General features: G+C 43.7%; 1 pseudogene; it reads left to right on the forward strand.

Moving 5' to 3' along the window:
- The first annotated feature begins 2132 nt into the window (after positions 1–2132).
- LOC102413913 lies at positions 2133–4093 on the forward strand (annotated as a pseudogene).
- The last annotated feature ends 9292 nt before the right edge of the window (positions 4094–13385 follow it).

Genomic DNA, 13385 nt, shown 5'->3' on the forward strand with positions numbered 1-13385 from the left:
TGGGGGTATGGGATTATGTGCCCTGCTGCTCTAAAGATTGGAAGTGTCTCTTGCAATATGGAGGTCTTGGCTCCAATTCTCCTTGAAAGCAGAGCTTGTGAAAAGGGTTTGCATGAAGATGGTTTGATTGGGAAGAGATGTTGAGGAATGAGAGAGGGGGACTTGGAAGAGTCAAAGAGAGATGGAGGGAAAGCCAGTGCAAAGTTGTGTTATTGAGCTGATGTCAGAAACTGAGGTTTGTACTCAACAGATCCTGGGTTTGAAATGTGTAGAATGCACCTCAGAAATGCTATCCAGAGAATGAGAGAGGAAAGAATTTATTCATCAGTTCCTGGTGTCCTTGGGTCAAAGGATTGCCCCAAGGGATATTATCTTCATCTCATTTCCAGTTTTATAATTGCACCAAAATGGCCCTTAGGTCAAAGCCCTAGAGGAGAAGGCAAGAAATACAAGGTATAGTTAAAGCAAGGTGCCATCAGAATATACCTGCGAGCAGGTGATTTGCTGCATCAATGGCTAGAATCAAAAAAGCTAGTCCAAGAGGATGTGAGACAGAGTAAACAAGTGGTCTAGTAAGGAGATGTGGACAGGATGTCTAAGAAGAGAGTGTAAGTGTAGGTGCAAAGAGGGCATATCTCCAGTATCTACTCTATGAATGTTTTCTGAATGAATAAATGAAGGGGAAATGATGGAAAGGTTCTTGGAGGAAGTGAGATTTTAAGATCCTTCCCCTTCAGTGTCTGAAGGATGAATCTGGGGACTGTGTAGACAATGATCGTCTATTCTCAAGTATTTTTCTACTGAGGATGATCAATTTTATTGATAAGTCCATGATGTTTTAAGAAAGGTAGATAATATCCTTCATTTGGGGATGAAGAACTGATTTGGAGATGACAGGCACATTAGCATGGGTGCACAGTGTCAGCATCAAGGCCAAGTTTAGCTTTTCTGTCTGCTTCAACCTCCTACAAGTTATATGGCTGTAGTTAGACTTACAAGCATATATGAAATACCAGCTTCACCTCCGTGTTCATACTCTTTCCACTGTGTATAGTTCAGCACAGTGAATACAGTGGTTGTTAGGACCTAAAGCAGTTTCTAATTTTGTTTCATTATGAGTGTGAATGCGACCCTTAGGACCCATCCCTACGGCCTTAGCTAAACTTACTCTTTCAAGCTATGAAGAGACAAGATAAAGATCTGAATGGAGACTCCAGTTGGCGGAGGGCCCGGCTGACTCAGCCCCGATAAACCTGCAGTCAAAAAATCAATAGAGCTTTCTCAAGAGTTGCCATTATCCAACAAGGAAAATTTTTCAAAAATAAATTGCTGCATGGCATAAAATCAGATTAAGTAGATAACAGGTTTTGCTGACTTTAGAATGTTGGGGATGGCCCAGGAGGAAGAGAATTAGTGATTTAACGAGCTCAGTTCTCCTGCTCATGCTAGTCAAGTGTTTACTCTCTGGCTGAACAAGAGAGGGAGAGCAAAGGTGAGAAAACAAATTCTAATTTCTGTTTGACCTTCACCCCTCAGCTGACCCAGCCCTGCACTGTAGGGTCAGCTCACCACTGTTTCATGGTGGGCTTGCAGAGAGGTTCACTGCCCTAGCCTTGAAGCCATGGTTCTTAACCAGGCTTCACCATGCTGTGTGACATTGGGCAAGTTATTTCACATGCCTATGGGCCTCGATTTCCCAATCTTGAATTGGGCTTCCCAATGACTGAGGCCAAAGGAGAGTTACTCTGCAAAGGAAATTGTTATGTTATTAGGAGAAATAAGGACAGATATTGAGTAGTAATAAACCACAAGTGTGTACGAGTTACAAATCTGATACTTTCTAAATGCTAGCATTTTCAGAACCTTTAAAAATGCCCCCACTGAGGTCTTCTCATGGGAATACCAGACCACCTGACCTGCCTCTTGAGAAACCTATATGCAGGTCAGGAAGCAACAGTTAGAACTGGACATGGAACAACAGACTGGTTCCAAATAGGAAAAGGAGTACATCAAGGCTGTATATTGTCACCCTGCTTATTTAACTTCTATGCAGAGTACATCATGAGAAACGCTGGTCTGGAAGAAGCACAAGCTGGAGTCAAGATTGCTGGGAGAGCCTTTGCATTCTCTCTCCTTCTCCCAACATGGCGGCCTTAGCGAAAAAGAAGAATAAGAAGGGGAAGACTATCTCCCTAACAGACTTTCTGGCTGAGGATGGAGGGACTGGTGGAGGCAGCACCTATGTCCCCAAACCAGTCAGCTGGGCTGATGAAACAGACGATCTGGAAGGGGATGTTTCAACCACTTGGCATAGTAATGATGATGATGTGTATCGGGCACCTCCAATTGACCGTTCCATCCTGCCCACTGCTCCACGGGCTGCTCGGGAACCCAATATTAACCAGAGCTGTCTTCCCAAATCTCCACCCTACACTGCTTTTCTAGGGAACCTGCCCTATGATGTGACAGAAGATTCCATTAAGGAATTCTTTAGAGGATTAAATATCAGTGTGGTGCGTTTGCCATGTGAACCCAGCAATCCTGAGAGGTTTAAAAGGTTTTGGTTATGCTGAGTTTGAGGACCTGGATTCCTTGCTCAGTGCCTTAAGCCTCAACGAAGAGTCTCTAGGTAACAGGAGAAATCGAGTGGACGTTGCTGATCAAGCACAGGATAAAGACAGGGATGATCGTTCTTTTGCCCGAGATAGAAATCGTGATTCTGACAAAACAGATACAGACTGGAGGGCCCATCCTGCTGCAGACAGCTTTGATGACTACCCGCCTAGAAGGGGTGATGATAGCTTTGGAGACAAGTATTGAGATCGTTACGATTCAGACAGATATCGTGATGCGTATCGGGACAGTTACCGTGATGGCCCACGCCAGGACATGGATTGATACGGGGGCCGAGATCGCTATGATGACCGAGATGGCTACGATTCCGGGATAGGCAGTGGCAGAAGAGCATTCGGTAGTGGGTACCAGAGGGATGACGACTACAGAGGAGGCGGGGACCGCTATGAAGACAGATAGGACAGACGAGATGACCGGTCCTGGAGTTCCAGAAATGATTACTCTCGGGATGATTACAGGCGGGATGATAGAGGTCCCCCTCAAAGACCCAAACTGAACCTAAAGCCTCGGAGTACTCCTAAGGAAGATGATTCCTCCGCTAGCACCTCCCAGTCCAGTCGTGCAGCCTCTATCTTTGGAGGGGCAAAGCCTGTTGACACAGCTGCTAGAGAACGAGAAGTAGAAGAGCGGCTACAGAAGGAACAGGAGAAACTGCAGCGTCAGCTGGATGAGCCAAAACTAGAACGACGGCCTCTGGAGAGACACCCAAGCTGGCGAAGTGAAGAAACTCAGGAACGGGAACGATCGAGGACAGGAAGTGAGTCATCACAGACTGGGACCTCAGCCACATCTGGCAGAAGTAAGTCAGACCAGGATGCACGAAGAAGAAAAAGTGAGAAGTCTCTAGAAAATGAAACCTCCAATAAAGAGGAAGACTGTCAGTCTCCAACTTCTAAGCCTCCCAAACCTGAACAGCCTCTAAAGCTAATGCCAGCCCCTCCACCAAAGGAGAATGCTTGGGTGAAGCGAAGTTCTAACCCTCCTGCTCGATCTCAGAGCTCAGACACAGAGCAGCAGTCCCCTACAAGTGGTGGAGGGAAAGTAGTTCCAGCTCAACTATCTGAGGAAGGATCAGCAAGGAAAGATGACAATAAAGTAGATGGGGTGAGTGCCCCAAAAGGCCAAAGGGGGAGCTCCAGCCGTGGTCCGGGAGATGGGGGGAACAAAGACCACTGGAAGGAGGCAGACAGTAAAGATGGCAAAAAGGATCATGACTCCAGATCTGCACCTGAGCCAAAGAAAGCTGAAGAAAATCCAGCCTCGAAGTTCAGTTCTGCAAGCAAACATGCGGCTCTCTCCATTGACGGTGAAGATGAAAATGAGGGAGATTACACCGAATAGACCTCTGCATTCTGTGCTTTCTCCTAATCTCTCTCCACTCTGGAACATTCGAGAGCAAATCAAACCTCTATGCAGACAAGACAAAATAAAACTCACCATCTCCTGGAAAAAAAAAAAAGATTGCTGGGAGAAATATCAGTAACCACAGATATGCAGATGACACCACCCTTACAGCAGAAAGTGAAGAGGAACTAAAAAGCCTCTTGATGAAAGTGAAAGAGGAGAGTGAAAAAGTTGGCTTAAAGCTCAACATTCAGAAAACTAAGATCATGGCATCTGGTCCCATCACTTCATGGCAGATAGATGGGGAAACAGTGTCAGACTTTATTTTTTGGGGCTCCAAAATCACTGCAGATGGTGATTGCCACCATGAAATTAAAAGACGCTTACTCCTTGGAAGGAAAGTTATGACCAACCTAGATAGTATATTGAAAAGCAGAGATATTACTTTGCCAACAAAGGTCCATCTAGTCAAGGCTGTGGTTTTTCCAGTGGTCATATATGGATGTGAGAGTTGGACTGTGAAGAAAGCTGAACACCAAAGAATTGATGCTTTTTAACTGTGCTGTTGGAGAAGACTCTTGAGAGTCCCTTGGACTGCAAGGAGGTCCAACCAGTCCATCCTAAAGGACATAAGTCCTGGGTGTTCATTGGAAGGTCTGATGCTAAAGCTGAAACTCCGATATTTTGGCCATTTCATGCAAAGAGTTGACTCATTGGAAAAGACCCTGATGCTGGGAGGGATTGGGGCCAGGAGGAGAAGGGGCCAACAGAGGATGAGATGAACGGATGGCATCACGGACTCGATGGACATGAGTTTGAGTGAACTCCGGGAGTTGGTGATGGACAGGGAGGCCTGGCGTGCTGTGATTCATGGGGCCGCAAAGAGTCGGACATGACTGAGTGACTGAACTGAACTGAACTGAAATGAGGTCTCCTCTGGTTAAAGTTAACAAAAGGATTCCCAGAGCCAGGAGGCCCGACTGAAACCAGAGAACTTGTACAGGAGCAAACTAAAACGTATCCTCTGTGAGTACTCATCCACCTCTCTGCTCCTCTGGGCTCTGCTCCCTATCTGGCATCACAGTCAGGTGCTTCAGGTGCTTATCTAGCTCAGGCAACTTCATAGGACATCATGTCTTGCCTCTTTATAGTGCCATTACTCCCCAGACCCACCTGACTGCCCCTCTTTGCCCTGGTCCCTCCCTTCTGGTTAGCTCAGTCTTGTTGTTAATAACAATACTTTAATTGTTGGCCAACATAAGTCTGCCCCCACCAAATCAACGTGGGATGCTTCATATGGGCTGGAAGTCTGTTCTGAGATATGCTCCCCCTTGTTACCAGTTGATGCTCTTGTGGGTGGGTATGGTTGCTTTCATGGCGGCTCAAGGTGGCATCATTCCATTAATAATCCATGTGAATGGAACCATACACAACCCCACCAACTCTAGGCAGTGTCTCTGCCTTCAGCAGCTAAGAAGGAGGAAGCTGTTTTTCAAGTAATTGTGAGACATTTCCAAGTACAGCTGGTCCTGAGGTCAGGTCTTGCCCACTTCTGATGTTTTGTACCTTCCTCTACTGGTGGCTTTTTAAAGTGTCAACTTGGCCAGGCTAGACTACACTTCCCAGAATCCTTTGGTTTTCAGTGTGTAGGTCAGGTAAGGTGCTTTCATAGCTCACTCATGTCTTGGGTTCACCTCACTGGTATGGGGCCACCTTCTCATGGATCCTGCTTCAGCTTCTTTGACTCCTGGGCCAGGGGTGTATTTGGCCCTATGATGAAGGGCACCAACTAATCCTTGAGGGCACCCACATCACCAGGATCAAAAGCAGTGAGACCCAACATGGCTCGAGTCTATATCCTTGTAGGTGCTAGTTTGTGCTCACAGATTCCAGTTTGTCCTTGCTCTCTCTCATTCCTCATCTATCTGCCCTTTGGGACTGCTTGTCCTGAAGATTTCAAACTTCAACATCAGATGCAAAGACAGTGGCCTTACGGAGACTGTTTAATGAATCACAACTAAGTAAGGTAACACGCCTGGGACAAGTTCTTTAATATATATACACCTCCCAGTGGACCTGCTTCCTTGATTGAACCCTGGCTGAAACACCTACCAGGGAAGTTTTATTCCTAAGATGTGTGCTTGGGGTCTTATTTTGGATTCCACCAAAGAAGAACCCTGATATATATACTTGGGGGCAAGTAGTTTATCTGGGAGCTCGTTCTAGGAAGCAGAAGTGAAGGAACAGGGAGAGTGAAATCAGTGAAATCATGAAAAGCCAGCAAAGAACGTATTATTTACAAGCTGCTGCTGTAAGCAGTGGGGCTCAAGTCCCTTAGTGCATCTGAGATGTGTACATACTTATCCACTAGCTCTGGTCACCCATTTAAGGGTTGCCCTGAGGTTAACTATCCCATGGTTTCAGAATGCACCTGCTTGAGGCTGAGTGGGTTCTTGTGGTATTAGAGAAAGCTTTGAGACAGAGAGTTTCTGGATTTGGGGCAGTTGTTTGAAATTGAATGGTGTCAGTATGCCCAAGCTACTGAAGTCACAGTCATGGTTGAGCTTGAAAGCCTGTGACTTGGGCACCAGAAGCATCTGTTATCCCTGGCAAAGCCATCATTTGCAAGATCAAGTCTCATAGATGCCAGTGGGTCAGGAGGAAACATAAAATGGCATTAAACTCATACTTAAAAATGAAAATAAATAAAACGTCTAGAGCTTTCTAATGTTCTATTATGAGATCTGTTATGAACGAACACCCACACACACACACACATACACACACTTTTCCTGACTCTCGTTTTACCATCTCTTTAATTCCTAAATTACTTTCCTTCATCCTTCTAGCAGCTCTATTCTCTGCTAAGCAGATGCTTCTCAAACTTTCCAAGCAGCCCTCTCTAGCAACCTAAGTGAAGGCTGTTAAAGGGCCCATCTATGGCTTTTTAAAAGTAAAAATAATGCTTCATGTTTAAAAATGTAAAACTGATATGTTTAAAACATGGTAGCTCAGCATGTTAGGGGCAAGACTGTGATTAGCAAGTGGTTGTTGGTTTACTATTCACAGGGAAGGGTCAGAGACCTGATGGTTTGGGCAATGCCTGTCATTTAATGCTGCATTTAATTATCATCAGGTCAACTGCAATTTCTTATCCCTATTTTCCCACCCTGTGACCTTCACTTTTTTTGTTTTCTACTCCAGGATCAGTGACAAATCAAATAATCTATCTTAGTCTCAGCTTGGGACTCTGGTGCCTGTCTATGTCAGGATTGTGCTTCTTTCCAGGCAGGACAGCATTCCCAGTGGGAATACTCGGGGAGGGACAACCTCTTAGATACACAAGGTTTCCATTTTCCAAATGGATACTGACTTGGATATCCAAATGGGCATCAACGACTATCACTTGATGCTCAGAACCTCCAACCTAGGTAAGAACATCAGGGACAACTCTTCATGGGATAGATGAGAAAGCTGAGGCCCTGAGAGAAGAAAGGAATTATCCAAATCCAAACAAAGCATTCATGGCCCTGCACATAGTGGGCCCTCAATAATTATTTGGTTATTGTGAGAAATAGATAAGTATCATGGTTAAGAGCACAGCCTTTGAGGTCAGACAGATTGGGGGTCACACTCTACCTTTCACTAGATTAAGTGCTATTGGGCAGGTGACTTAACCTCCCTGAGCCTCAGTGTTCTTGACTGTAAAGTGGGAATAATAACAGCACTTGTGTGTATGTTATTGAGAGAATCCAGTAAAATCATGAGCTGTGTAGAATGTTTGACAGAAAATAGAAATAACTGATGATGATAATGCAGAATTAGCCTGACCTGGGCACCTGGGAACTTAGATCATTCTTTATCTACCTGACCTCTAAGAATTTAGCAACCTTCCCATCCACTGGCAGGTAGACAGGAGCAGAGGGCTCCCAGGGCTATTTTTCTGCCCTGCTGATGATTGTTTCTTATACAAGCCAGTGTTTTATTGATTGGTCATTGATCTCTGCATGGGACCAGGGAAATACTTGGGCCATGAAGACACAGGCAGCATTTTCCAGGTCAGGGGTCCCCAGTGGGTGTTGGGGCATCACCTGCTGGCTTGAATAAGTGGCCTCTGCCCTGCTTAGGACAACTTCTCCATTAGAACCAGCTGCTTCTGTGGCCCCCTCCCTCTTGTGCCCCTTTATTGCTTCCATCAACCCTTCGCCTGCTGTCTTCGTTTGACCTTTAATAAGCGCCGCTTTTGTGCAGAGCTGCCGATGAGTTATTGCCGAGTGAGCAGCTCCCCAGGGCAGGCTACCTCCCGAGCCCCTGGCCTCACTGCAGCTTGTAAGGGAAAATTACATTTTGATCTACATTTCCCATTTCTATTCTCTGTCACCTGGCTTTGGAGACAAAAGGAAGAAAAGAATGTTTCTCTCTCTCTCTCCCCAACCCTGAATTATATCTCTGTGCTCTTTCTTCCCTTTCCTCTTTCTGTATTCTGTACTGATGGTCAGTTGTGGAAGATAAAGTCACCGGGCCAGTTCTCACCTAGGTCATCCTCCCTTGGACACTGGGGTCATCAAAGCCCAAGAGGTCATACAGACTTTTCCCAACTCCCACTTTGCCATCTCTTTAAACCTAAATTTCTTTCTTCCATTCTTCAAAAAAAAATTTTTTCTGTAGTCCCCTTCTCAGGTAAGACCACCTGAAAATCAGCAGATGGATTTTGAGATGAATAAACAAGCCCTTGTTCCACAGGCCTTGTGGTGTCCCTAGTTCTCACTACATCCTCTACCTCTTCTTTCTTTTTCCCTTTTAAAAATTCAGATAAAAGTCACATAGCACAAAATTCACCATTTAAAACCATTTAAAAATGTACAATTCAGTGGTTTTTAGAATATTCACAATGTTTTGCAATCATCATCACTATCCAATTCCAAAACATTCTCATCACCTCAAAAGGAAACATCATACCCCTTAATCGGTCTATTCCCCATTCCCTCCTCTCCTCAGCCTCTGGCAACCACTGATCTGCTTGCTGTCCCTAATGGATTTGCCTGTTCTGGACATTTCTTATACATGGTATCATATAATATGTGGCCTTTCACAAGTGGCTTCTTTCCTTTTGCATAATGTTTTTGAGGTTGATTCATATTTAGCATGCATCAATGGTTCATTATTTTTATGGCTAAATAATATTCCATTGTGTTGAAATACCACATTTTGTTCATTCATTCAGGTTGCTTCCACTTTTTGGCAATTATGAATAATGCTTCTATGGGCATTTATATATAAATGTTTGTTTGAGCATATGTTTTTGATTCTCTTAGCTAGAAATGAAATTGCTGGGTTTTATGGCAGTTCTGTGCTTAACTTTTTGAGGGACAGCCAAATCATTTTCACAATGACCAATGAATCTATTGATGGTGAGTCAGTTAGTGTGGTGAAGGGCCTAGAATTGTGTCATCTAGGGGAAAGAGAACATTATTTTGGGAGAAGGGAAATTCTCCATGTGAACCAATGTGGTTAAGTCAGAATGAGAGATTAGGGTGGTAATACGAAATGAGGTCAGAGAGCTGACCTCAAATATATGGAAGGTAAAGACTCTGTGCTGTTCTTCAAGAAACAAACAAACAAACAAACAAAACCTTGAATGCTAACTACTTCTTATCCTCCTGGTCTCAAATGTTACTTTTTCCAGGATGTCTTCTCTGAACCTCCTCCTCGCCACCTCCAAGACTGAACAAGGTCATCACACTCTCTTGTCTCATCTCCACTTCTTCAAAAACTTTTGTGAAGGCGGGTGCAGGTCCAACTCATTCTCTGGTGTTTCTTCAGTACCAAGAACAGCTCCAGGCTCACAATAAGTGCCTAATGTACCTTTGCCTGATGAAAGAAGAAACAAATGAGTCAGGAGGTGGAAGTTTAAAAAGAAACAGATGTGGATTCCGTTAAAACACTATGTAATATTGAACCACATGCAACATGGGCTGCTATGAAACAAGCTGATTCAAAACTGCTGGCTACACAGATCCCACTCTTTTGCCTTCAGGTCCCATGAATTTCTGTGACATCAGTGCTTCCTCAAACCTGTAACTTTATCCTGCATTCCTTTTCCTTCTCTCTGCATTTTCCTCCACCAGGAGGGACCCAAATGGTCCTCTAAAGAGGAGAATATAATGGAGTAGAATTGATTTTCTATCTGCTATGAAAACAAGTACAAGTCAGAATATTTAGGAGATAGCCAGAAGCATAGATTTTTGGCTCCTCTTGAACTCTCAAGTATTTATTTCCTTAATAACACTTACTATATATTGAGCACTTATTAAGCACAAGACACTGCATTGTAAACTCAACGTGTAAATCACCCATCCTCAAAACAGCTCTGCTAGGTGGGAATTATCTCCAAACATGAGACCTCCCAGTTTTTTTTTCCCCAACCATCTTGAAATTCAAAGCTAATATCCAGCTTCTAAAGGAGCTGATCTAACCATCTTGGTAGAGGCGTCTACAGTAGAATCAGTCAAGTGACCCTAGACAGTGGAGCTGAGTATCTTCTCACACTGTTCAGAGTGACTTGGATGATTCTTATAAACAGCTCAAGATACTGGGTGTGACATCTGTGTTTGACTTAGTCCTGCAAATATATAACACCCAGAAAGCTCCAACAAGCAAAGGTAAGGCTTTAATTGTATTATCCTTTTTTTTTTAACAGTCTCAAATAAAGGGAAGTGACATTCAGAAATATCTCCTAAATCATTTGAGAGAGATTCAATTATGTTTGCTGTTATTAGTGTTGACTGTACTTTGAGGAATGCTAATTTTCAAAAAATTGGTTACTTGAATATGATTTATTTTTAAAAAAGTCTCTCCCTAATTGGCAAGCAGTAGTTTCCTCCAACTTTCACTGGTGGAAGAATTCAAGCCCTGAAGCTTAAGGTTTTCTCTGGGCAATTAGATTACATTGTATAAGGTCACAAGAGAAAGTGTGAGAGTCCTGATAAATATCTTTTACATAAAGCAAAGGTGGCATCTAAATAAGAAAATCATCAAAGACAGGTCATGCATATTAAATTATTGATAATGGGTCATGTATAATTAATCTTCATGCATCATTCTTGGCTCCCTGAATATTTGGGTCGATCTGTGCAAACTTCCAGGTAACTAGTCAAAGTGGTGGGCTTGAGGGTTGTTCTTAAGGAACTCCAGTCTCACTGAAGTCACGGGTGAGGCCAGGGTCTTTATTCAGGGTCCCTTTGATTGGAGTCAACAGAAACCCATTCCAGTGAGTTCAAGTGCAATTGAAGCTTTGCTGTGAGATTCAGATATCTCATGGGAATCCAGAGAAAGCAGAACAGGGGGCCTCAGGACGGGCAGGGAGAATTCCTGGAACCAACAGGATGCTGGTTGCAAAGAGATTCCTCCAGTTGCTTGCCATGCGACCTCAGGTGAGTTACTTTACTTCTCTGCGTCTCAGTCTAAACAGGGAGATGATACTGTATGTGCTTCTGTGCCAAGTATAATATTAAATGGGATACTGACTATGCCATACTTAACACATACTATCTGTTCAATAAATGTTAGCTGTTATTATTGTTATTGTTATATTTTTCTACATTATTTTTGTGCAGCTGCTCCATCTTCCTTTTGCTTCCTCATGGCTTCCACCTTCACAGTAGCCCCTTAGTCAACATGACTTTCTAAGTTCTAATGTCTGTGACTCCCTGTCCTCTTAGATCAAGCTGATGAGAGGGGAAATCTGTTTGACTCATTACATCCAAATCACAGCCCCTGCCAGCCCGTGGCTGGGATCCCTCTGAGTCAGAGACCCTCCCTGGTCCCCATGTCAGGTGATGAGGTTCACTCAGTGGAACTATGGGTGAGGAGCCACCCATTAGGGGGCACAGGTGGGCAGCAGATGACAGGAGCTTGTCTAGAAGCACGGGTGAGGTCACTTCTGGCTGGGAAGGAAGAGAAGCCCTGTATGGACCGTGTGGACAGGAGTGTTTGGGGGGACAGTGGTTACCAATGTAGCTGATGCAGGCATCAGGGGTGAATCATCATGGTGGTTACAACTTAATTAGAAATGGAACAGAAATGTGTGTGTGTCTCTTCTGAGGGAGAGAAGACAAGAGAGAATTTGATGAATCTGAGTGAAGCATACCTGAGTCCAGTAAACTATTCTTTTAATTTTACTATAGGTTTGAAATTGTTCAAAGTTTTAAAAAATGGAGGAAAATACAGCTAAGGTATTTACCAAATAAAGTAGATATTTTCATAATAAATGCAAGTAAATATATAAACATACAAATGAATAATCAGCAAGCAAGCTCAGGACTCAGCAAATTCCAGATTTGCTTACCTACTCTGTGAGTGTTTTTTTTTTCCCTCTCTGAGCCTCCATTTCTACATCTGATAAATGGGCTCATAATACTGCCTCCTGACCTATTGAGGGGTTTCATTAATTGATAGATATGCAAAGCAGGGCAGATAGTCAGCTGATAGGCATTGGGATAGCTATGCTGGTTATTTGCAGAGAACATCTCCTCTGACTGGTTGGATTTTCCCACTTAATAAATATGTCTCAATATTGTTCTCACTAACTGGGACATAGTTGGAGCCAATTTCATGGGCACTGGTTCTAGTCCCATCATCACTATCCTGATTGTCTTCATCACTATTCTTGAGCCCATCAGTCTCCCCACCTTGGTGGCAGGGAAAGAATGAGACTTCAGGAATAACTGCTAGATTTGGGATAGAGGCAGGTGACCAAAGCTTTGGGTATTTTAGGCACCTCAGAGATACTGTGCCATCCCAGTGTGAGGTAGATGAAGAGATTTCATTAGTGTTTCATGCTGGGCGAAGTGTATTCCCCTGGGCCAGAAGGCATTAGCTCTATTTGCAAACTAAACACTGGTAGAAGCTGGGAGAGGGACAGAGGCTGTAGGGAGCTGGGAGGATGAATGCTGATTCTTGGGCCTGTGTCCCTGGGCTGGAAGGATGGGGTGTTGGGGAGGGGGTGGGTGGAGAGGGGCATGTTTTGGGGTGGGCCCCCAGGTATAGTTGGGCTGGCTTCAGAGGTGTGTTTAAAAGTGCTCGTGCTGTTTTAATCTCATGTTTCTAATCTCTCCATTGTTGCCTCAGCATCCTTCAAAATAAGCTGGATAAGTATTAGTTTAAACTGTAAATATATAGACAGGTATATGGGTCTGGATGGATTCAGTTGATAGATGAATCTGTGAAATGTGAAACAGCAAGAAAGAAAATAATTGAAAAATGAGCTGATAGGTAGATTATTTTTTCCAGCTTTATTGAAATATGATTAACATGTAACATTGCGTAAGTTTAAGGTGTACAGTTGGTGATTTCATACACCTATATACTGCAAAATGATTACCACAACAAGGTTAGTTAACACATCC

The sequence above is a fragment of the Bubalus bubalis genome, chromosome 17 (genome assembly GCF_019923935.1).
Source record: "Bubalus bubalis isolate 160015118507 breed Murrah chromosome 17, NDDB_SH_1, whole genome shotgun sequence".
NCBI lineage: Eukaryota > Metazoa > Chordata > Mammalia > Artiodactyla > Bovidae > Bubalus > Bubalus bubalis.